The sequence below is a fragment of the Coturnix japonica genome, chromosome 8 (genome assembly GCF_054131305.1).
Source record: "Coturnix japonica strain WE chromosome 8, WE-NBRP24, whole genome shotgun sequence".
In the NCBI taxonomy this organism is placed as follows: domain Eukaryota; kingdom Metazoa; phylum Chordata; class Aves; order Galliformes; family Phasianidae; genus Coturnix; species Coturnix japonica.
In genome coordinates, this window is record NC_140670.1 from 11,801,962 (window position 1) to 11,826,790 (window position 24,829).

General features: G+C 39.6%; 1 protein-coding gene across 36 annotated transcripts in view; it reads right to left on the bottom strand.

Annotated features, from left to right (window-relative positions):
* Positions 1-24,829, bottom strand: part of ZMIZ1 (zinc finger MIZ-type containing 1) — a 317,066-nt gene that overhangs the window by 60,306 nt on the left and 231,931 nt on the right. For 2 of the 36 annotated variants that reach the window (XM_085554195.1, XM_085554198.1), the window contains exon 2: positions 24,355-24,426. The exons of 29 other annotated variants lie outside the window; for them this stretch is intronic. The gene's annotated coding sequence lies outside the window, so the exon portion shown is untranslated. Of the gene's footprint in view, positions 1-24,354; positions 24,660-24,829 lie in introns of those variants that run through there. 5 more of the 36 variants (XM_085554202.1, XM_015866345.3, XM_085554200.1 and 2 more) reach the window with 4 other exon arrangements.

Sequence of the window (24,829 nt, forward strand, 5' to 3'; positions counted from 1 at the left end):
TTATTTGTGAGCATCTCATCACAGAGACATTTATGGGTGAGCAGACTGTGTAAATTCCCATGGAGGGCACCTGGTCCCTTCTCCCCACACAGAAGTGCTGTAATTTCAGGACCAAAGTGCTACAAGATAATGCCATCACTGCTCCTGCTGTCTATAAATAACAACTGCACTCAGATCCAGCAGTCACGTGGAAAGGCTGGCCCTCAATATATGCATGTGTGTGAACACGCGCTTTGAAACCCAAATAATTCTAATAATCTTGCATGAAATAAGCTTTAGATTTCCAAATTTAGCTCCAGTCCACGCACTCCCTATTGCTTGCAGAGGACCATTATTGTATTTTCCAGTGCAGCTCTTCCCTCAGAAGCTGCTGACGAGGGCATTAGCAGGGCATTGTGCGAAACCATATCATGCGCTGCTGCATGCAGGCTGCTGGTGCAGGCAAAGCCAGCAGCTCTCAGGCAGCCCCACTCCCCATCACCAGGCTCTCAGCAACTCAGGAGGAGGATGGCAGAGAAAACCATACAGTGCTAACGACACAATGAGACAGGTTATAGGGACAATTTCCTAAAGCAAAAATGCTTGAAGCAGTAGAACAGTGCAAAATAATAATTATTTTTTGACATAATTTGAATATTAAACAAATCTATGTAGCATTAGTAACACAAATTGGAAAGCATTTTGGACATTTTGGACAAATGGTGAATGACTTCTTGTTGGCTTTGTTTTATTTTGTTTTTCTGGGAAGATGACTAGAATACAATCTGACACAATCAACAGAGCCTACAAAAAATGCTGTTTACCTAAGATGGAGATACCCACAAGACACTATAGGGGGTGAGATTTTCATCTTTGGAAGCAGAAACAGAAGCGAATCTAGCAAGAAGGGGAGGGGAGAGGGGCACAGCAAGAGAACAGGATTTCCCAGCTGTCAGACTGTTAAATCTGCAGAGCTTCTCACAAGGACAATGTTTCTGTTTCGCAGCCTGCAGAAAAACAGCAGTTTGCACCAGCACTGAACAAACATCCTATCTAAATAGCAACCATGTCTCCTTTATGTTCCCAGAATATCTGGATCAAAGGATTCAAAATGGACGCTAGAACACCAAATACTACCAGAATGCACACAGTAAGATGCTGTTCCTGCTGATGGTAAATAAAACTGTCTGCTCTTGTTGAGAACTGTTTTGGATGAACTCCCACTCCTGCTGAAGTTGGTGGGAAACCCTATGAACAATTTTTGTAGCAATTAGAGCCAACAACTTAAATTCACAGACTTTCAATCTGATCCTTTGGCTAAAACACACTAAGTCTGTAAAAGAAAATGCGGTATGTAGCACTGAAGGTTGAGGTTAGTGGACAGTGGTGATGGGCTGACTTGGTCTAGATGACTTAAGTAGTCTTCTACAACCTTAATGATTCTGTGATAATTTTTCCTTTATACATTCACAATACTTTTGTATTAGCCCAAGCAATCATAACTGTCAACTTCTGTGATGTGTACTAAAACATTAGGTGGGAAAGTGACTAAACCAGTGGGTCTAAAACAATAGAAATGAGAGCAAAAGATAAGGGTTTTGAAAGGTGGACTAAGATGTGGTTGCCTGCAGACTGGGCCTGGCTATTCATTGCCTGGAGATTACAGAAAGGGCCTTTTGCAAGCACAGAACTACTCACTCCTTCCATTAAGAGCTTGAAAGAAATGCAATAAAAGTTCAAAACAAGATGGCATGGACAAAAATTTGTCAGCAAAATTAGCATAGGAATGTTTTCTGGAAGGAGCTGGTTACTTGAAGGGCTTGAAAGAAAGAAGGGGTTTGCAGCCAAGGATTAGGAAATTTTCTCTAAAGGGAATAAATGAAAACATGAGGGTGGAGGAGGAGATGAAGGGAACCCTCAAGAGCAACATAAACAGGGAACAAGGACAAAGGCACCAAAGAGCAGATAAGAGGGCAAAGTCCAGACCTGTAAGGAGAAGGAAGAATGGGTAATTATCACAGTTTCAAGAAGGTGTGATCTTTCACCTGCACACTTTAAGTGTTGTATTGTACTCTGTAAACAACATTTTCCTCCAGCTTAGAACCCATATTTACATGTCCCTATGGAAGGGGGAAAAAAAAAAAAGCCAAATCTGGACAAATTCAAATAATTAAGGCAGGGGCAGGCAATACCCCACCTACTCTTGTCTAAGGAAACACAAGTAAATCTGCATTAGCAGCTTGTACCTCGGTGCTACAAAAATGATAAATTACATCATTTCAAATGTCATGTTTTGTGCCCCTCTTTATTGTCCCTAGGGTACAAGCTGCTCTGTGGATGTGCTCCTGCTTGTATTCTACACACATGCTTAATCCTTGCAGCTCTTCAGTAGCACAACCCCTCTGAAAGAAAGAACTGGCTGTTGAAAACATCTGTTTTGATCTCTCTTGGATTTCAAGCTGATTGTCTAAGATCAATCGAGGATACCAGCTCAAGTTCCAAAAGCTGTCAAGAAGGGTTTTTAAAAAAATGAAATACAGGCAATGAAACTTGGCTGTGATGTTGGCCAAAAAAAAAAAAAAGGTAAAAAATATTTTTTAACTTCCTACACAACATAGTTGTTCTCCCTCTGTCTTCTGAGTCATATCTGCTCATGTTACTAAGAAAGCCCCACAGAGCCAATATCGCCATGGAAGAACAAGATGTATTTTCAACCAGCTTTTTAGCTGATTCCAGTTGCTGCAGAGCCTTTATTTTCAGAATTGACACAAGCAGCAGAAAAAGCACTGTGAATTTCTGGTTCCTGATACTTTAATCTGTAAACCAGGGACACTTGGTTTGGAAAGGTAACAGCAGACAGTGAGTACTCTATCTGTCTAGCAAGGTAACTCTTGAAGGATGGCATCATGTTTCCTTCTTCTTTATACAGTTCTTACAGCTCTCGACCTAGAAATGCTATTGGAACTTCTAGCATAACCATGCAAATACTATGTATTACAATAACACATAAAAGTAAAAAAGATAACTAAAAAAAAGAATAGTGCAAAACTTCTCCAAACTGCAAGATGAACTGATTTTGTCACAGTATCCTGAAGCAGGTGTTTTTCAGAGGCAGAGTTGAGCACAGCCATGCATCAAGCCCATGCAGATATACAGGTAAACAAAGTACTGCTTTTATCTGCAAGCCGCCAGTAAACACTAGCTAATCCTCACCTAATCCTATGAAGAGAAGAACATCATCCTAGTTTAACCAAGAGGGAAACCAAGGTAGCGAAATAATCCTTTAGGGAGAACACTCAGGTTAGAAAGCCGCAGAGACCAGCTATTGTCTGAAGGTGTGGTGAGATCACATCCAGGTGCTGCTAGGGTGAGGGAGCCGAGTCCAACTGACTGGTAGGTCTATATAAACATTTCTATCCATTCTGATACACTGCTGCTGTTGAAATTTCTGTCTCTCTGAAGGATCTTTTGGACAACTCTTGACAAAAAGACCATGAAGGAGAGTACAGATTTGGTCATGAGCATAGAACAGGATTTTCATGCCTATACAACAGCCTTGAACAAAGAGAATAACTGTTCCAGAGGATAATGCCAATCATTAAGGCCATACATTCTCAACCATCCACAGCATTCTGAAGAGAAAAGGATCAACACACTCAACATCAGATGTGAGATTACAGCTCAGAGGCTCTTTTCACAACCTGAATGCAGACCACCAGACTATGCTAATCTGACAGAAAGAATCCTGGAGGGAGCTGGAAAAAAGACAGATTCGTGTCACAGAAAATGAACCGGGGATTCTAAAACCTCTTTGCAAATTTCTGTACAAGCAAATGCATCCCTGAACACTAGAGAACAAATAATAACTACGCTGTAAAGGCTGAAAAGTGTCCTATTTAAGTGGACTCCTGAGCATGTGCACAGGCTTGGAACATGCTCTGCTCTGTAGCCTGCCTGACTCTGTGAGCCATGGTGACAGTGAGATCTGGCATAGGTCCACCAATATCAGCCAGAGCATCACTGAGAGGGAACAGGATCACAGCTGAAGGCTAGGATCAAACAACCAAAGTTTGCAGTGAAGTAGCGTCATTCACTAGAGTATTTATAAGGGGTAATATCTCAAAGTTATCACTGAGTACAGAATAAGTTCCTGATATTACAGAGTGGAATAAACTAACAGGAAAGATATCTTGAAGGAAGCCTTATAAAGCCAAAATGTATTTAATCCTGTGAAACTCTATGAATCAGTAACGATAGCAGAACACAACATAGGTAAGCCATCAGTAACACCTCTGAGATAAAAAGAATACACTGAAAAGATACAAAGACTTCATAAGGAAAGACTGAAAGAATGATCATACAACTATAGCAAATGTTACTGTAGGTATCATGATAAAACCAATAAAATCTTTTAACAGATAGGTTCCTGAAAGTTTCTGCAGACAGATGATGAATTAAAAAAAAGATAGCAAAACCCCCAGCCCAGACCCATGTAGGCTAAGGTGCAGGAGAGAGAGTGGATGTGAAGCATAACTGCTGTAGTAATGACACAAGTAACAAGAGAGCAATTAACAAAGAATGCTGTAATCTCATGTAACTGATACTGAAGTGTGCATGCAGTGTGTGTCCCAGACCCACTGAGTTACAAATCATAAGGGCTTTCTGAAAGACCTCTTCTAGTAAAGGTGAGAAACTATACTGGTTCAAGACAGTGCTCTTGTAGGTTCCATTTTTGTTCTATCCATTCTAAGTAATGGACTACAAAAATGTAGTATGTTAAGTAAGGTGAAAGGATCTCAGTATCAAAACCGCTTAACTCAGTGGAGCAGAGACTCCTTCTTCAAGTGTCTTTGTACAATGCTTAGCACAATGGGATTTCTGATTTAGATAAGAAAACTAACCACATATTAATAACTAGTAATGGCAAATGCCTTGTTCTCCATGAAAGAGCACATGTGTAAGAAATGACAATAAAAAAAAAAAACAAAAAAAAAAAAACCTAATATCAGTCCAGTGAAATAGTAGTGAAACTGCCTAAACCTTGTGAAATCACACGACATTTTAAATGACATTCTAAATTACTATAAAAACTTGAAAAACATTATGTTACTGTGCTGCCTCCTAAGTTGCACCATGGGGACCCAGTCATACTGAGTTTAGTTTTCAGTTTAGAAGTGTGTATTAAAGAATGCTTTGGCTCTTAGCAATAGATGGAGAATGAGTTAGAAGAAATCAATGATATCAGCTATGACAAAAAAATTAGCTGTTGTTATTTTGCTTAAAAGATGGTAAACACTATTGGATAAGGCAAGATTTCTCTAAAAACAATGTTCAAAATACATGGAAAGTAAAGAAGTGAAGGGATTGCAACACAGTAGACAAGAGTACGGCGCCTAGGCACTACACCTTGGTTGTCAGGGTCATGCCCAAGAAGCAGGATGGCCAACAGAGCTTCTCAGAGAGAGAATGGGAGAAAAGGGGTAAAAAATGGGAGTGAGTAGGTAGAAGAAAGTAGAAAAAGGGATTTACTTGGTAAAACAGTCTCGTGTTTATGAGCTCTCCCATCATACTGTTTGTACCCCAAGCCCCAAGTTTAAAAGCCATTTCTCCACCCCACAAGGGAGGACCTCCCTTGCAATGGAGGACATGGGATTCCCAGAGCCCAACCCTCCACCAAAAGAGCTTGTTTCAGTGCCAGAATGACAGTCATGGCAGAATTCAGGACATTTTCTGACCAGTTCCAATAACTTAGTTTTAATCTGCACAGGGTATATTACTTCTTGTAGGAAGAAGTCATCACGTACCACTTCTACATGTGTTGAAACATTGTAGAAGTGGTATGTGAGGACTTCTTCTTACAAGAAGTAATAAGAATAAAAGCCTACCAATACCTCCAGAAGTAAGTCATATCAGTCTTTTTTATTCCTTAGACTAAGCAGTACCATGTCTCAGAAAGCATATTGACAGCCCAGCTTGACAGGTTGCTGTGGAAGATGACCTGCAAGGCCACTATGAAGATGGCCAGCTGGACATGTCTTCCCCAAGAGCCTCCAGATCAGTTTCAGGCTGTCTATCATTTAATCTAAAAAATAAATAAAAATAAAATAAAATGGGCACTGAAAGTATGTTTTGGAGAAAAGCCAGTTGTAACACAAGTTGCTTTGTCTGCAAATCCAAAAATACAGCCTCATTCACTCTCAAGAGAAACTATTCATAGACAGAAAGAACACTGCATAATTTGTAGGTCTTTGCAGAGTTTTTTTTCCCCCCCAAGAATCCTTTTTCCTAGAAACAGCATGAGCCAGACAGAGCTTTTTGCCCCCCTACCAGTCTTGAATATTTTAGGTCTTGTATGAGTGAATCGTAAAGAGCTGTGACACAAAGTTCAGTTTAACTAACTGCTGAACAGGAAAGCACTCATTACTCATTTAAAAGCATCCTTTGTGTAAATGACTACAGCAGAGAATGATGAATTTAAAAAAAAAAAAAAAAAAAAAGGAAAAAATCTCCCACAGGCCCCATGAACAGAGCCCATCTATGCGGCACGGTGTGAGCAGCAGGCGGACACCACTCTCTCCTTTCTCTGCTCTCCACAGCTGACCTTGTTGGTCTGCTGGATCCGAGTCACTGCTCCATGTTTGTATACACAGCAGCAGCAGCCAGCCCATGGTTCTAAATGTCAGCACAGACCCTGCCTTCAGGGCTTTGATTGCCAACAAGAAATCTTAGACTTGTGAAGAAGTTTGTTCAAGGAGAGGCACACCAATTAATATCCGTTAATATGAGCGGTTACATCACTGTACAAGAGTTCCAGGAAGGGAAGCACTAGAATTCAATTTAGCATGTAGACACAGAGAATATAAATTACCTACACCCTGTGCTGGCCACAGAACAAGCTACAGCAGTGAGAAGAACTACCCCTCATCTGCACAGAATTCAGTTGGCCAGTTAATCTTATTGCTTTTCATAAAAATGAAATTCTGTATTATAGTGAAAACTGTAAGTTGCTGAGTCCCAGTTTAAAGAGCTTTAGAAGAATTAACCTCAGTTTAATATGCCGAAACAGGTAACTGAATACTTCACAGCAAAGGCCAACCAGCGCAGCTTCTGGAAGATGTCAGCAGCACTAAGCCTGCAGTGGGGCTCATCCCTACCCTGCAGCCACCCCTTCCAGAAGCTGCGCACCCACACAGCCCTTGCACAAAACTACTGAGGAACCAGGCTAGGGAACTGCAGCAATGGGCCTTGTCATTGGCTTGGATGTGCTTCCTAGGAAAAAGCAAGAATCACAGCTCTCAATATGATAAACAGTTACAGTGCGAGTGGGGTCAAAGCCAGGACAAAACATAATGGTGTTCAATACAGTCATCCAGTATCTGGAAACAAGCTTCAAAGTAAAGTGACAAAACTTGCAGGTGACACATTTCTGTGTCAGAGACAGACAAGATGGGGAAGAAAACAAGGTGGATGGGCAACTAGATGCCATACTACATTTTATTCTGAGGAATGTGACCATTTGTACCAGTTTGAAGTATGACTGGGCTCTAAGTCTGTATATCTTTCCAAGAGAAGGGCATGGAACTGTAAAAAGCTGAATGAAGTAATCAGTGTATGGTTAGAAAGATGACACCAGAGAGGAAATGGCAATAGTATTTCAGTTACTGCTGAGTAAGACAAAGACTCATTGTTCAGTGGAACATGGTATATGGCTTTGGTTACTCTGCCCTAAAATGCTAAGCAAATAGTCAAAAGTTTTAGAGATCAGAAAAAATGGCTGAAAAAGACTGCAAAGACATACAAATGAGTAAACAGTGAAAGCCCCTATTATTGAGAGAGACATTAAAAAGGGCTATAGAAACACAAAGCTTCATGGAAAAGACGTACCTGATAGAAAAGGTTTTGAAAGTATGCTACTATATGCAGAAAAGTATATATGATTTTTCAATTCTCCTAGTTTTCTCTTTTACACAGTTCAACACTCACTTCATAGACAACCCTTCTATAAAGTATTTATGAAGCCAAAACTAGAGTGGGATTCAAAATAAAATTCAGCATTTCTATGTATATGTGCTTGCTGACATTAGAAAAGATAAATGACATGAATAGGCATTATATTATAATCCTTATTATTAGAAGTATAGCAATAGCTGTACACATTTGTTGTAGTGACATCTAAGATCAGAAGTAGAAGAAAAAAGTTATTTTCTGTAATGAAAGATACTAACTTCAAAAAACCCCAGTAATTGCTCTTACCTAATTGTTCTATTATATCCAACATTTGCCTCTACAATGGAAGTAACACCTATGTAATTCTTGTGTTACTTAAAAAGGCAACAAGCTTAGCTCAAAAGCCTGAAAACTAAGGATTAGAAAACTGAAGACCAGAAAACAAGAAGTGATTCATACAAGACTGCCGCCTATACAATGAACTGGAGCAGTGCATTTTAAATCAATCTGTTCATTCCAGGCAATGTGTATGTTGGGACAATTATTTGTTTTCCTTTCTCCAATGTTTAGTCACCATAAAAACCATCTACATGAAAACAGCTTGTGTTTTACAGTTCAGATGAAGCTTATAAAAAATTAATAGAATGTGAAAAAGGAAACATGATGATACATAGAGATTATTTGTCCAAATGACAAGAGGTACATGCAGGTCTCATTGACAATACACTTAGTTCAGTTTCACATCTGAGGCAATATTTTAAACCTAAAAGTTGAGTTACAAAATGAACATTAAAAGTCTATAGCTGTCATGCCAGAACTAAAATGCACATGAATTGAAGAAAGAATTTACTCAGTGACTTTTCTTTTGCTAATTGGAAGTACTGAAAGAGAGCAATTCCAGTGAAGTCTGGAGCGCACCCAGGAGAAAGGAAAAACCTGCAGCATGGGATTTTGTCTGCTGGGTGGGATTCCAACTACTTTTCTAGGGCCAATGAGGCTGACACCCTCTCCGTGATTTGGACGACTCAAGGATTCAGTTCCTACCCTAGCTCCAGATCCACATGCTTCTTGAAGTGGGAACAAGGACGTGACTGGTCCATTTAAGCAGCACAGCTCATCGAGCAGGCCATGCCAAGGGGCAACTCTTATCCTTGTGCTTTACCCTAGAAATCTCAGCAGGTTATTAAGGAGAGAAGCTGGTAGAAAATTCACTCAACAGTTTTCCCAGCTCATCTGGGATTTCTCTACCTTCACACAGTGACCTTGCGTAGTATTGCTCTTTTAAAATTGCATTGAATCAGTCCAGTGGAACTGTTTTTCTGCTTTCCCAGCAACAGATACTAAGACATACACTAAATTGCCTTTTGATGCCTTATTTATTATTTGCTATTTCCTACTAATTCCTTAAGATCAAGTGCAAATACGAGCAGTAACACATCAAGTTAAAACTAGTCACAAAAAGTGTAGCCTAGAACTGGGCTTGCATCATAAAAGCTTACCTTCGATTTGTTATCAAGGTGGGAATTAAACTCAGATAAGCAAGTATAAAGAGGTCTTTTTAAAGTTCCTCATTTATTCTCCTTAACCTTAACAGTCTCTGTTCTACAGCACATTACAAGAATAGGAAACAGCTGTGAACTGATGTTCATTAACACAAAGGGTTGGGGAAGAAATAAAGGTAATCAAGTGCATGTAGCAAATTATGAGAATCAAATCCCACTCACCTTTTAGAGTTGTATTTATTTTATAGCTAGACAAGGTAAAACTAGCAAATAAAGAAAAGGAAGAAAAAGATTGAATTCATAATAATAGACACGGTTCTGTGAGCAGCTCTTTTGTAAAGAAAAAACAAATTTCTGGATTTTAAAACTAAGAAATGAGTGCTCCTCTCTGAGTGCATAACCCAGCCCCACTGCCGAGTGCTTGCAGGGGTTGCCAGCACTCTGATACACCTCTAATAGCTCTGTGAACAAAATCTCTGTAACTCAACAATCCTGTGACTGCTTTTGGATGTATTGCTATACTGTAGTTGTCTACATGATTACATTTCCAGCTGCCATTTCACGGTAATTTCATGCAAATTCCTTCCTGTTTACATTTGATGCTTTTAATACCATTGTTTTCTAAGGAATTTCAAGTAAGTATTTACCTCAATGAGTCTGAACTGGTGAAATTAAATTAAACAAAATAAAAACAGTTGTATGTGCCTCTCTGCTGAAGAGGCAGCCTAGACTGCCAATCTGCATCACTCTTGAAGCACATTAGTAAGCAACACGCAGGCTGCTAAGATAAAATATGGTGAAATTACAAACACTAACAAATCATAAGAAAACAGAAACTATGATAATAATTAGGTTAAAGGTCCTGTTCCACTAACAGGGACAAGGAAGGAAACTGTACAGCATGTACTAATTCAATTCTATCATAAACTGGCTAGGGCCACTGTTGTTGAGATGAATCATTTGATTCTTCTTCAGAATCATTTCCCTGCTTATAGCATTTTGCTCTTCACATCTGCCTTACCTATTAAAAGAAAAGGAATGCATGACGCTGGAGATCCTGCAATAGCACATGTGCCCCCTGGGCACAGCTGACAGGAGCACAGTTACTAAACACACTCAGCTGGCTGCACACAGACCCAGCACAGTGCTGGCCAGCCTCCTCCCAGCACAAGGGAAATCTGCAAAAACTGCTTTAAAATCCCAGACAAACATTTTTATTTCACATCATGTTTCAGTTCTATGAAAGTGTTGTCAGCTCAGTTTTTCACATTTAGCCATATACACTGTTGTCTATTGGAAGCCTGTAAAGCAAAAAGTGGATCTGAAGTAGTGAATTTTTATTAGACACTGGAGCTCCCTTCCCTATACCATATCTTCTATAGCTTGGGGAGCTCTTCCACACCAATGTTCCTGAGTGCAGGCAGGCTCACAGGGCTTTGTGTGCAGGCATGTTGTTCAGGTAACCAGAAAGCAGATGAGTATGAGTTTCAACAGAGAAATATACTGCAGCAAAATAACCAAAGTAACTTGGCAGAAGCCATAGCTCCTGCCTGCAACCACACTGTGCAGGAATGAGAGCTGACAAATAATCTAGTTCTGAGTTCAGCACAGGTTTCCTCAGGTAGAAAATGTAAGCTGCTTGGCAAATCGTCTCCATGCTAGGATGAATTCTAGCCCTGCCTTGAGCAACACATTGGTCTACCACTAATTTCTCATTTTATTTCTCATTTTAGGTTCACTGAACTGTAACATCAATAGAACATCACTGGTGGATTAAGAAGGTATTAAAAAAGGCTAAACATGACATTCCAGACAAGAGACTACCAAGAGCTAGAATGAGCTATTATGCTTAAACTGCCAGCACATGGAGAAGAGCTGTCCCAAATTATTGTCATTTGATCTAAATACTGGGTATCTGTCAAAAGATACATAGAAAAAAAAAGAGCAATCAGATTTCCTTAGAGGAAAAGTAACACTGGAAGAAGATGACCAGCAGCAACATTTATCTTTGAACAGATCTTCCAAATACAGTTAGAGACTATTTAGCTGGAAAAACGGACCACATCAATTTTGGCATAAAAGGCATAACTGTATTTTAATTCATTTACAAAAGGCTCACAGATGTGGTTTAGACAAAAGTTGCTCAAGCTGCAACTATTCCTAGCTCAGGAAAGTTCCAGTTTCTTTCCAAAGGGTAGGTCACTGCATGGAAGAGCAAAAAAAAAAAACCACAAACCATTGAACAGCCTTGGGAATATATGAAAAACAGTTTGTAGTAATCAAGAGTTGAGTATTTTTATAGTGAAATAGGCTAAAGCACTTCTTCATGCAAAAGCACTTCTTATCATGCAAAAATCAAATAAAGCTGAGGTTGCTGAAATAGAAAAAAAGATTTTATATGCTTTTTGGTCAATATTTTGGGGCAACCAAAATTCAGTGAAGACTATAAAAGATGAAACCCATTTAAATTGGGTTCATCATTTCTTTGATAGTTGTCTGAATCAGAAACTCAAAATAAAAGGCCTTCTGGACTAAAACCTACAGATTACATATAGGTTTGAATCAGACTAATCCCAAAAATGACTCCTGAAGAGTGAAGATTTATTTATTCAATTCCATAATGCGAAGGAGAATCTCATGGACGTATGACATCCTCCTGCAGCTCAATTGCTCGCCAGTCTTTAAATGTCAGCCTTTTTTCCCCTACAGAATTTGTAGATTAAGTTTGTTTACTGGCATTCATGGATGCCAAAACTAAAAGAAAAAATGATGCTATGGGGAGGAGGACAGATTCCAGGGATTTACGGAAAAATATCCTTTGGAGAGTGTCTGGAAATAAATGTGCTAGAACACGCACCTCATCTAACCACAATCAGTACATTTTCAGACTCCCTACACTGACTAACTTCAGAAACAATCAGTGTTTGAATATGCAGCATGAGATAAGTACAGAATAAAAGATTCTGCCAGAGGCATGTTTCTTTAATTTGCCATTCCTTGTGACCACTTCAGTAGATATTCTGCCAGCACAATCACCCTTGAAAAGTTTGATATACGTGCCTATTGCAAATAAAGTTTGTATCAGCAAAGAAAAGTGATTTTGCTAGTTTATTGCTTATACTAATACCTTGAGTGAAACAAGCTGTATCAGCAAAAGGATGCTTTTGCTATAGAACTACACGTACCTTAGCACTTTTGTTTGTACTGAGACTTGTAAATAACTACAGCCCTTAACATTTCCATGCTCACACAAGTTTTATGTGTAAGACCTTACTTGGGTGATCTCTTTCACACTGCTGAAAATTTCTTGTCGTATGTTAATACCTTTCTTCCAGATTTCAGAGATCCCTGAAACCCAATAACGCTGTCTCCAAAAGGTGCAGGCCTCTCACATCACTCAACACCTAAGTTCAGTGGAATACGGGTAAATTTTCAGAGCACAGCTTATGAAAAAGGAAGGGTAGGCAGCTCTCTTGGAAAATGTAAAGGGGTTGTATGAGGTTTGCTAATTAGCTGATTGCTAATTTATAGCAGCAAAAGTTTAATTAAAGTTTTAAAATTTATCAATTCCATAATTACCAAAGAATGCTTGGTTTGGTAATCCCTCTACTCTCTTTTCTCTTTTCCCACCAGCACTGTCAAATGCAACACAGTCCTCTCTCTTCCAAAGGCAGAGATACCTTCCAGCTTTTCAGAGAGAAATTACCACCACTGGAGAAAATCTGATTATGGATTATTTTGCTGTTTGAGTCAATACTGATATATCTGGATATTACTACACAATCTTCAATTTCTAGTGTAATTAGGACTAGAAAGGGGAGTTAAGGACAGGCTAGAAATATCTTAATCATCAATGAAATCTGCAGCAGAAGCTTCTGGAGAGTACCACTCAGATTCTTCCCCCTAGGGTATGCGATTCATGCAAAACTGATCTCAAAACAGATTACTCAAACAATGAAAATGCATATGGGAAAACTCAACTGTAGGGTCTAGTTTTAGATGGTGACAACTGGCAAAAGTTGCCAAAAAAATGCCTGAGTCTGCTAACAATCTAAAGTCTCTGAAGATGTCTTAGAAAAAATTGCCAAATACTGTGTGTGAAACTGTACATCATCTTGAAGTGGCACAAATTAAAAGGGTGGCTTACTGTGATTCCACTGATAGAAAACTGAGATCCACAATTAGCCTTCAAGTTCAGGTAACTAGAGCTTTCTAAAGTGAGATTTTTGAAAAATTAGCAACTGTTTGATATGCTTTTTGAAGATCAACAAATATAGAGACACTGCAGTGTAAAGACAATGAATAATAAATAATATTTTCACAGTAAGACAAACTTTCATACTGCAGTAAGAGAGACATTTTTACAGTCAGGCTACTGCACAAATGCAGGCACAGAAGCAGGAAGTGAGACAGTATTAGGAAGAAGTGCCAGCATACACTAAACAGCATCAAAAATAGGCAGAATGAAGCTGCAGAGGAAATACACAGGCTACTATTTGGGACAATAGTAAGACTAAGACCAGAGACTGTTCAGCTCACATGTACTATTACTCCATGATCAGACTTCTCTCATTTCAATTCGCTTTGGGCCATTCTGACACCTTTTATAATTTGTTCATCCTCAAATTGATTAAATGGCTGGAAAACCAAATGCATATTTCATGTAAAGTACCCATCACCCTGTTAATCAGGATGATGTAGGTGAAGTCTGAGTGTTCACATGGGTTGGACACATGTGCTCTGGCTACAGAAGAGACATTTGTAATTGAGAAGTAGAAAGCTCAGATTAAAACATAGCAGTAACAGAAGCCACTACAACTGGAAATCAACATGGAGAATGAAGCAATCTAAGCACTAACAGAGGTCTCATTTTCCAATGATCTGCTTCAGCTTTATGTGATTTGACACTAAGAACACAGCAGCAAATCAGGACTGATCAGTCTGGCATGGTGGAAACCTGTTTGTCTGACTGCACAAGCTATTCTTTCATTGCAGAAAAACTAAAACTTATTAAAGAGTAGGTATCTGAGTACCCTGTGATCTGAATAAATAAACAACAGTGATGTACTGGAAAGAGATGTCCATTGTTCCCCATTTTTTTTCAAGCTTCTTTCATAGCTTTGCCATGAGAGAGAGTAGAAATGGTAATGGTTGAGGTACTTCCTCTTAACACAAAAATACAACCTTTAAAACACTGTTTCCTTGGAGCAAGAAAGCATTCTAAACTTTCCCCAGTGGAATGCTGCTGCTTGAGCAGAGCCCACTCTCTCAACCAAGCCATTAATTCTGCTCAGCTTCAAACCCTTCCAAAACACCGCGGACGATTTTACTCAAAAAGAAAATTGTCAATGACACGTCTGTCACTCATTCCCAAGACAAGCACAGAAAACAGTGTAATGTCTGGCTTGCTACCACAAGCTCATCACTTTTGCATCTGCTAGCAACAGCTGATGAGATCATTCACTAGACTGTCAGGAAATAAAAATATTACCCATCAATATACTCAAGCTCTTGGATCACAAGGGACAGTCCATCTTGTGACAGTCTCCAGGGCTGCCCAATGACTGATTACATACTCTTATCTCTGTCCCTTATTGCTCCTTGCCAGGAGGGCCCTGGGATATTCTTGGGATTTGTATACCAAATAAAAGGGAAACATACCTATAACTTTTAGAGGTTTAGGATTTTGGAGCATTCCAGCTCAGTATTTAGTATCGAGTGTAACTGTTTTTGAAAGCTGTCAAAATTGACACAGAAGTTACTCTTTCAGCAGGATGGCAATTTATCTATGTGTTCTCCTTGCTCAGATGCCAATTTGTTCCAGCATCCCTCCCAATTAATGTTACCTCAAACAACCCAAACATTTTTTATGTGTCTGTGAGGGGTGGGATTACTTCTTTTCACTTTAATAGCAGAGACTGCATTTTATTTTGTTCTTACATTGCTTGTTTGTGCTATATGAGAAAAACAGAGGCGTAAAAATCTCTGTAATAGGTCTTCTCCTTGTAAATGAAATAGCTGCAGTGCATTTCCCTCTACCAGTTATGTGTAAGGTCTCAAATGAAATACTTTCAACAGCAGCATTTCATTAGCTTTCTTCTCTTCCCTTACCTTGAGTCACCCTGATGATGTTTAAAGACTGAGTCAGCACTACTTCAGAAGCCAAAGTTGAATTACCTTTTAAGCAAATAAAGCAGTATTAACAACTTGCAATAATTGGAATTGAACAGATCAGATGCAGCAGCCTCACAGAAACCAGAGACTGTGCTGAACAGGGACTCAGCATGCAGGCCCAGATAAGGGGACTTGCCAAACCCCACTATGGGGTGCACATAAAATTAGTTGAATTGCTTCTCTGGTACTTTCAGTTTCTTTTGGCTATGACACATGTAATTTCTCTCGATCAATGAATATTACAGAATATAGAGATGGTGTTACTGACCACAGGGCACTGTGTTATAATGACATGGAGACCATGGAGGTTCTACAACTACTTTCAGCATTCCATCTGAGAACTGACCAGCAAAAGGTAAACTATCTCTTGTGCTACCTTAATTTGCTCAGGACAAGCTGCAAAAGTGGTAAAAGCAGGTACCTGCACAGTGTTACCATCTTTGCAGATCTTGCTCTGCAAATTTCTAAGGCTGTCAGAGCAGCACCTTCTGTGAGCACCAAACTGACTGCAAAGACCTCACAAAGAGGACTGACATTCCCTTCTAGCTCATGTCATTGCACGATGCCCACGGACTGACAAATGCATATAGCAATGTGTCCTGACTGCTTGCTTAAAGAAGCAAGTTCCCACTGAAATAGCTGCAGAGCTTAATCAGAGCACTACAGGTACAAGAAAAAAAAAATAATAAAAAAAAAAATAAAAAAAGAAAAAGCCAGAAAAGACAATTGAGAAGAAAATGAGGAGATTCCACATTTTTCCTTATACATATGTTTGAGAAAATCAAATTTTTTTGCAGTTTCTGAAGTATTACTAGGAAGTAAAAGCAAAACAAGCAAGAAAGAACACTTCAACCAGTTCAAATGTGTGTTCAAGTGGAGGTAAGAAACCACTTAAAGCTCTTACAGGATTATAAGCCCCTCTGACAGGTCTGATAATTTTCAAGGCCTAATTCTATTACAGTATCCGGCAGACTGCAAGGGCACATTTTACTAACTGTAGGCCACCAGGTCACGATAGATGTTGACAGAAAACATTAAAGGTTAAGTAGATATAAGGCCATAAAGCACTTCAAGTGGTACAATGGCAGCAGTGTTAACTAGCAAACATGGGACTGCTTCAGAGGAGAAAAAAGTAGTCAGGTCTTTCACCACCAGCAGTCACTGAGAATTCCAGAAGAACCAAGCATGCAGGTTGACCAGAACTGGGCACATTCACACGCCATGAAAACCCTCTTTATTTACCAAAGTCCATTTGTTATTCATAAAGTGTAAGACAGGACTAAATAATATGAACAAGTTTAGCAGACCTACCTACACAATAGATTTTAGAGGTCTTCTGCCAGCAATCTCCAAGAGAGGCAGTGCAGTTGGACCCACACACATCCCAGCAGTGGGCACAGACACCAGCCAATGGCTATAGCATTTGGATTTGGAGAATTACACTCACATGCTCACAGTGATGCCAATGTGAGCCAACAGTAAAAACAAATTATCAAGACCACGATTTTCTGCTAGACCCCCCACCTAAAACTTACTCAAGAATAACTGCAGGTGGTCACACACACTTCAGCAATGCAGAGTATTTACTCAACACATTAATGCAGCAGCTGTAACTTGGAGATGCAATTTTGAGTGCCCTGTTCTTAAAGGTGCCTAGTTACAATAACAATGGCCTCAGCCAGAGAGCATAAAAACTAATATTTCACATTCCAACCCACAGAAAGTAAGGTGAAACACAAAAGTTGTTTCCAGAACATATTGCCTGTGTATATGGAAAAGGCTTGCAGCTCTCTGGCATACTTTCTTCTATACAGCACTATGAGAATATTCACTAATAAACTATCTTTTTTTTTTTTTTTTTTTTTTTTTTAAGATAAAAATTGAACTCCTCTGAATGACGTCTATCTGGATAAGAAACTACCACTATTGCAAACAGTTGAATTAAAAGCTGTTCAATATCTAAGGGGGGAGGGAGTTGACTACTGACCAAATCTGACATACAAATAGCTTGCTAATTTGTCAGTGAGCCAAAATAAATGGAATGGGCTGGCTACAGGTGCAGGTAAATGCCTCAGAAAAAGACATCAATAAATCATTTAGCTCTATATAACATTTTAGATTAGTCATTTAACACAAAGAACACCTTTGACTCTGCAACATAATTTGTGAATGCTCCAAGTGAACCATTTTACGTCAACACTAAAGACAGGACTTTAAAACTTCCTTTATTTTATCTCTTATAATTTACTCTTAAGTGAAATTATAAATGGTGTCCTCTATGCTGCTTTTTGCAAAATACAAAATCCAAGACTTAGGTTATTATGTAATAATGAAAAACTAACTTTCCAAGTCCTAAACTCTATTGATGAGAGAATAAATCTCTCCCTGATATATATATATATATTTTTTAGATAGAAACACAATGAAGCTTCATGAATATCAGGTGATTCATACAGCCAGCATCCCAGACCCACTAAATTTAAAAGTGTCTATATCGAACAGTTGGTCATGGTATATTAAAATTATTCCTTCAAGTCCCCATAATTCTTCATCTCAAATACCTCTTTAGAAGTCCATCCACAGGATAGCTTATATCTTTGATCAGACATACTCTGGAGGGCCCTTTCTTTTTGCAAATTATATGAGGATCCACAAATAACAAACAGAAGCTTAAACACATGTTGAAAAGAAGGTTGTTCTCATATACGGCCCAGAAACACAAGTGCCTAAATATTCCTATTTTTCTAAGAGTTATAGGCAAGAACAATAAAGCCATTTGCGAAAATGATTAAGATCTCTGATTCCTAATGGACTAAGACCGTATGAGAGTGTATATGGCTGTTTCTGTTTTTAACTTGATTCCAATGCGATTTCTCTCTAACAACATATTTCTTGACATCCATAAATTACTTTGGATAGTCTCCTTAAGGAACTTTTCAGGTAAATTAGTCAACTAAAAAACCACAGTATTTTCACCCCAAGGAATAGTTAGAAACCATTCATAGCCATTTAATAGGACAATCTTACAATGTCAGTCTACCTTTAGGGAGACAATGAAGTTGAGAGGTTTCTAACCTCTCATTTGCCCTATTACTGAAAAAGCAGTAAGAGTGCACACGGACACAAAGGTAAGTACAGACATAAAGAACTGATGCCTAGTTACAAAAATGCACCACTAGGAAAACACCAATAGATGTTATTGCATCTGGGATGGGAGGAACTTTTACACACTTGCAACCAAACATGATAGCTATGCACACTGCCAAACATGCATTATGAATCAGAGCCAACAGCCAAACTTGGATGGAGCCCCAGTTACGGCTGCAAAGTTCATTGAGGTATTACCAAACATATCAAAAAACAACAAAGGGTACGATACAACCTCTGTCACATCTGCTGTCTGAGCAGCAAGGCTGGAGTTAAATCTATCGACAGCAACAAAATAAGAATGTTGAGAAATATCAGTAGCAGACCTCGCTAAGAGAACACGGAGACCTACAAGCTGCTCAAGGCAGTCAAATAACAGCCTGTGATCAATAGAAGCAAATACTGCTGGCAGATCAAGCAGGATCAAGACTACATAAGCCACTGCAATCTGTATGCATAAGTAAATCATGACAGGCTCCTCCAAAATCCTCCATGTTAGGGCAATGCTTGAAATACTCAACTTTCTTAAACAGTTGGAGAGTGTCAGTACATAAGACAGTAAAAGTAACGGTACTGTTAACATCCTTCTTAGATGTTAACAGAATATAGATAAACAAGAGATTATGCAGAACAGGATTTTTTTTTTCTTCTTTTCCTGCTACTTAGCAATGCAATTTCTTGTTAATAAACTGCTGAATGTATTAAATCACTAGAGCAAAGAAGAGGTCAGTAAGGAGCAGAGCTGTGCATTGAAAACAGAGGCATATGACAATCTTCCATGAGCAGTCTTTATTATTTTTCTGGACTTGAGTAAGAAAAGATACCCAAAAACAAGTAAAGGAGCGATTTTTACAAACATTCCAGGTTGTCCTAGTTCAGCTTCCACTATATCACTCTCTATCAGCTTCATTTATATCTAAGGTAGGTCAAATTTTAAAAATCCAGTACAAGTAGTTTAATAAAAAGAATGAAAAAAAAAAAAAGAAAAGAAAAAGAAAAAGGAACTCATCCAGGTATTAGAACATTACACTCAAATATAATTCTAACGAGGTCACATTTACCAACAATTGTGTGTTTTTATCTGCTTCCAGGATTTTAACACAGCAAGAGTCCAGTTTGCCTCTCCTCTGAAACTGAAGGGATTTAAGAGGAACTCAGGAGGTACAGAAAACACCAACTGTTAACAAGCAAATTCAGTTGGAGGAATTAGACGCTGATAAATGAACATAAAAGGTTCTTCGTCAAACTGATGAGAGCTGTACTTCAGTTACAACAAAGAACAAGAGTTAGGAGCTTAGCTGGGTGTCTGAACATGTCATTGGTATCAATAAAGACAACTGAGAATTAAATTAACTTTTTTTTCTGGGATAGATAAAACTGGCACTGGTTGCACTGGATCAGTGTTGACAGAATGAGACCCAACGAGCCCAGAAACAGGAGTAGTAACACTCCAGAGGATGCAGGACGTTTAAGAATTATTCAGATCAACAACTAGATATCTATTATGGGTACAATGAGTGGCAGCCTTCCACACTGCTTTAGTGATTACTGTCCCAAGGTCACTATGTCTTGTCTTGATCTTACAGAGAAAATCCTTAAGGGAACTTGCAATTAAAAATGCAGAAACAGCCTATGTACGTGCCAGACTGGCTGGCTGCCCCCTCATTGATGATGAATGGATACACACTCTTCTCCATGCCTTAAAAGCTATTAGTGCTTTGTTTTATTCTGCATACGTGTAACTTCTGGTAATTATTGAAACATACAACCTATTTTGAAGGCCAGCTCAACCTTTTACACGCTGAGAAAGATGATTTGGGTGCAATTATTTGTCCTCGGAGGCCTTCCAGTCTGCCTTCCAGCCAGACCCAGGGATGCTTTCCTGGCCCACAGAGAGGGGCAACCCAGGTGGCAGAGGTCATCTCCATTTTCTTGCCCCCATTATCAAGCTTGGCACTAACCTAATGTACCCTAAAATTTATCTTTGTGTCACTGTTTTGGAGAATAGCCCTGTTCCTCTAAAAGTGCATTTCATGCCTAGGAGAACCTAGCGGAAGGGGAGGGGTGGAGTGCTGAGCTATCTTGAAAATTCATACAAAACTAGCAAGTTACTCCCTGAACTAGTATTTTATACACTTAAACACCCTTTTGCTAAGGCATTTTGTGAGCAGGTATACAAGGTAGAATTTCTGTCCCTGTCTTGCTGCTGGAAGAGCCAAGAGATATTAACTCAGTGTACTTACTTTTCCAATGCTTTAACTTTTCTCTACTTTTATAAGGAACTGCTTGTTTTAGTCACTGGAAACAAACAAACAGTAACCTTACACCACAGTAAAATGGATGTTTCACTGTACTGATGCTAGTATTTCGTCACAGCCCTTTCTGGTCTATTCTGGAAAAGCAACACCAGGCAAACCACCTAGCAAATTCAGTGGACTGGCAGTGGGGAACTTTGTTGCAACACTGTTTTTTAAACCTTGAGGATATGTCTGTGCTGCATTATGTGCTGTACCCTGCAAGGTACTCAAGGTACAGACCATCCACTCAGCCTGCTCAGCAACCTGCATAGCTCTGCTCCCTGCTGGTACCCGGGTCAAGTCCTCCAGCTCCAGCCTGAACCCCTCTAAACTGTTCTGCCATCAGTGATGGCTGAGCAGCACTGGGGGAAGCCTTGCTGTTGACCTCCAACAGGTGGTCTCACGGGGGCCTGTGACAGTGACTTCCTCTGCGTTCTGCAAAGCCTCAGAGGAAGTTTTTTTCTGTGTCAGATGCTCCTCTTAACTTAAGAGGAACAAAAGCAGAGAACTTCTTCACCTGAGACCTCTGGAACATCACTTAATTTTAGCAGTGTCCTACATCATGAGGTTTCCGTTGTTTTAGTTTTCCTAGCTAGCTTTTACTCCCTTTGTGTTAAATATAATGTTCTGTATTCTTTTGCCATGAGAGAAAAGAGACATTACACTTGTAAAATCCCATAGAGTGACAGTTTCCTGTTGGTTGCCCACTAAGATTTCTTGCTGCTGTTGATCACTAATACCCTTGATTATGAGGAAGTACAACAACAGCAGCCAAGAGGCCTTGCATCATCACAACCCCAGTGACAGCTGAAACTAGCATGGGAACTTCTGTGTCATAAGCTTAGCTTGGGACACAGAAAAATACAACCCACTTGGCTGAGTTACACATCCAATAATTGCTGGTGTTTTGGGGGCGTGGGCTGGGAATTGAGCTGGATTTAGCAACTGTTAGCCTAATGGCCATACAAACCTTTATGACAATAGAAAGTTTACCTTGCTAGATCCTTCTCTCTAAACTACCACTCTGTAATTAAAACTGCACCTGTTACTACAACAAATTGTTTTATTAACTGAGTCCAAAGTACCCACTATTAATAATTTTCTCACTGTTAGTTCGAACACTTGACATTTTTATTTGTGACCAACACCTTTTCTGTGTCACAGGGGACCTTCCTTTCTTGGGTGCCAATGGCACATCCAGCACAAGGATTCCAGGACTAAACATCTGCACAAGCAACACAAATAAGGGTTTCTCTGAAGTACGTACACAGCAACATTATCGTCAGTTTTGCTGAGACCCCAGCACACAGAGATCTGTCATTTATACCCATCTTACCAGAAATCTAAGCCAAGTTAGAAGCTTAAGACTAAGTTTTGAATTTCTCTCAAGATCAATATTTTCAATTGCTACTACAAAACTGTACCTTGCCCATTCAGAAAATTTCTTTACTTGTGAAACATCACTGTATTTGTAGCTATATTTCCCCAAAGATTTCTGAGGGGTTCTCCAGAAAGAAGCAAGGTACTTTTTTTTTCTTTAATCAAAAATTCCATCCTAATTTCAAAATTGAGCCTTTGGTAATAGTCTCCTGCTTGCTTAAAATTAAACTGATGTGTCACTGATTGAGTTCTTCTGATAGAATTTTACTTAAACTTTGGTTCCTATGCTTTACCCTAGTTTAACTGTCATTTTCATTTAAATAGTAAGCAAAAAGAGGAACAAGATTCTGCTAAGCTGATAGGTGAGAACACAGAGAAAACATGTTTGTTCAGCTTCTACTTTTCTGCATTTTAGTTAGCTACCAATAACAACTTTATTTACCAACATAGCTACAATAATGCTCTAACTTAAGGAAAAATCTGAGGGAATCACAGGTAACTTAGAGCAATTTTAACTGGGCCTTAATTTTGCGTACTTCCATTTCCAGGTAGTGTTTGGGCCATGCGAACTGTTTCTCTTAGGTCATCCCAGCCTACTGAGGCTTCTTATAAGAAACAGTCTCCACAGTAACTTCTCTCTCTCCAAGATCCACAGATCTGCACCACAGTCACCATCATCTGCTGTTTTCTGAGCCAAGATAAAATGTTGCCCTAAACAAGGATTCAAGCTGACCAGTTCAGCCAGTCACCTCTGTCTGGATGGAGCGTTTATTTGATACAAAGTCAACAGATACTATGGGATTTTCAGCCAGATCATAGCAAAGGCTCACCCGAACATAGTCAAGGTATTTTGTGAAGTCAATGCAAGTTTTAATGACGAGTTTTGACAGTGACTTCAGTGACACTGAATGCTGATGCTATTTTAGATAAAGTCTCTTTCACTTTGTGCTGCAGTTTTACTGCTGGGTGAGTTGGTAAGCAGAACAGCAAGTTTTCCCCCAAGAAGCCATGCTGCTGATACTTGCTGGGTGTAAACAGCAGAGTTCCAAATGCTAAAGTCACCTAAATCTGATGAGTTTAATTTCTGCTGTACCTTAATCCATACCACCTTATTCAGGTGCTCACTTTAATTCATGTAACTCTAACAAAAAATATACCACCACCCTGTGCACCACTTAGCAGTCTAAGATTCACTCTGGCACCACAAGTTTTAAACTTTCTGAAAACTCTTAAGACCACATGCAAATTCAATAATCTCTTTAGCTTTCACACAGGCAAATAAATTAAAAAGACATTATTGGTAAACACAAGGGGCAAGAAGCTTGTCATCTCAAATACTGAGACTACTGCTGACATGCACACTTCTTGGGAGCCGTCTTGGAACGCACTTACGACAGACACACACAGTTTGTGAGTTATGCATGACAAGGTCTTCATAAGACAGCGAAAATGAAATGGTGGCAGCACCGCTGTCGCTGCCGTTTGCAGAACAGCACGTCATGTTCTGACAGCACCAGGCAGGCTAAAGTTGAAGAAAACACCACTGATGTGCACTGTTGCTTTTTGGCTTTATGACTACAGGTAAAATAAAGATTCTCATGCAAAAAAAAAAATCACACATTTCACCTTCTAAAATAAGAATATCATAAATGCCAGCTAAATGAGCCAGATGTGCACTTCCTTCTCACATCCCCAAACCTCATCGGGGCGCACACAATGAGCAGTAACTGTATGCAAATCTGTCCCAGTTTCCTCCTGAAGCTGCCTTTCATCCCCTGGTGCTGCTGTTTCCTTCTGACAACATGCAGCACTGCCTTACCCACAATCACCCGCGCTGCCACACGCACACACACACATTCAGGCAGGCTGGCACACACACACACACACACACACACCCGCCCCCCCCCCCCCCCAAGAAACCAACTTACCCACAAGTTATCTTTCATTCAGAAAACTAGTCCTCCTTTGCTCCCCCTCCTCTGCTTTTTCCTGTCTCTCTTCTGCTGCAGAAAAAGGCCACATATGTCTGAAAGCACTTCTAGGCAGGAACCAGCCAGTGCAGAACAAAGGCAGTCGGGGTTGCCTTAATCTCGGCAGAAGGCAGCCAGTAGCTATTTTCAAGCTTGTTCTCTCTCCCCCCTCTGAGGGCACCCTGCTCTGTTTCTCCCTCTCTCTCTCTCTTTGCCTGTCCAGCTACTGCACAACACACATCAATTATTCATTGCTTGTCTCCCGGTTTCCAGGCAAAACCAATCACAGATGGAGTCTTGCTAATGGGCTCATACCGTACTTGCCAACAGGCTATTTGTGCTCGAGCTACAACCCTCTAGAGACAATAAAGAGAATCAGGTTAAGCTTTAAAACTTCACACATACGCGAACAGACCTAAAACAGCAATATACA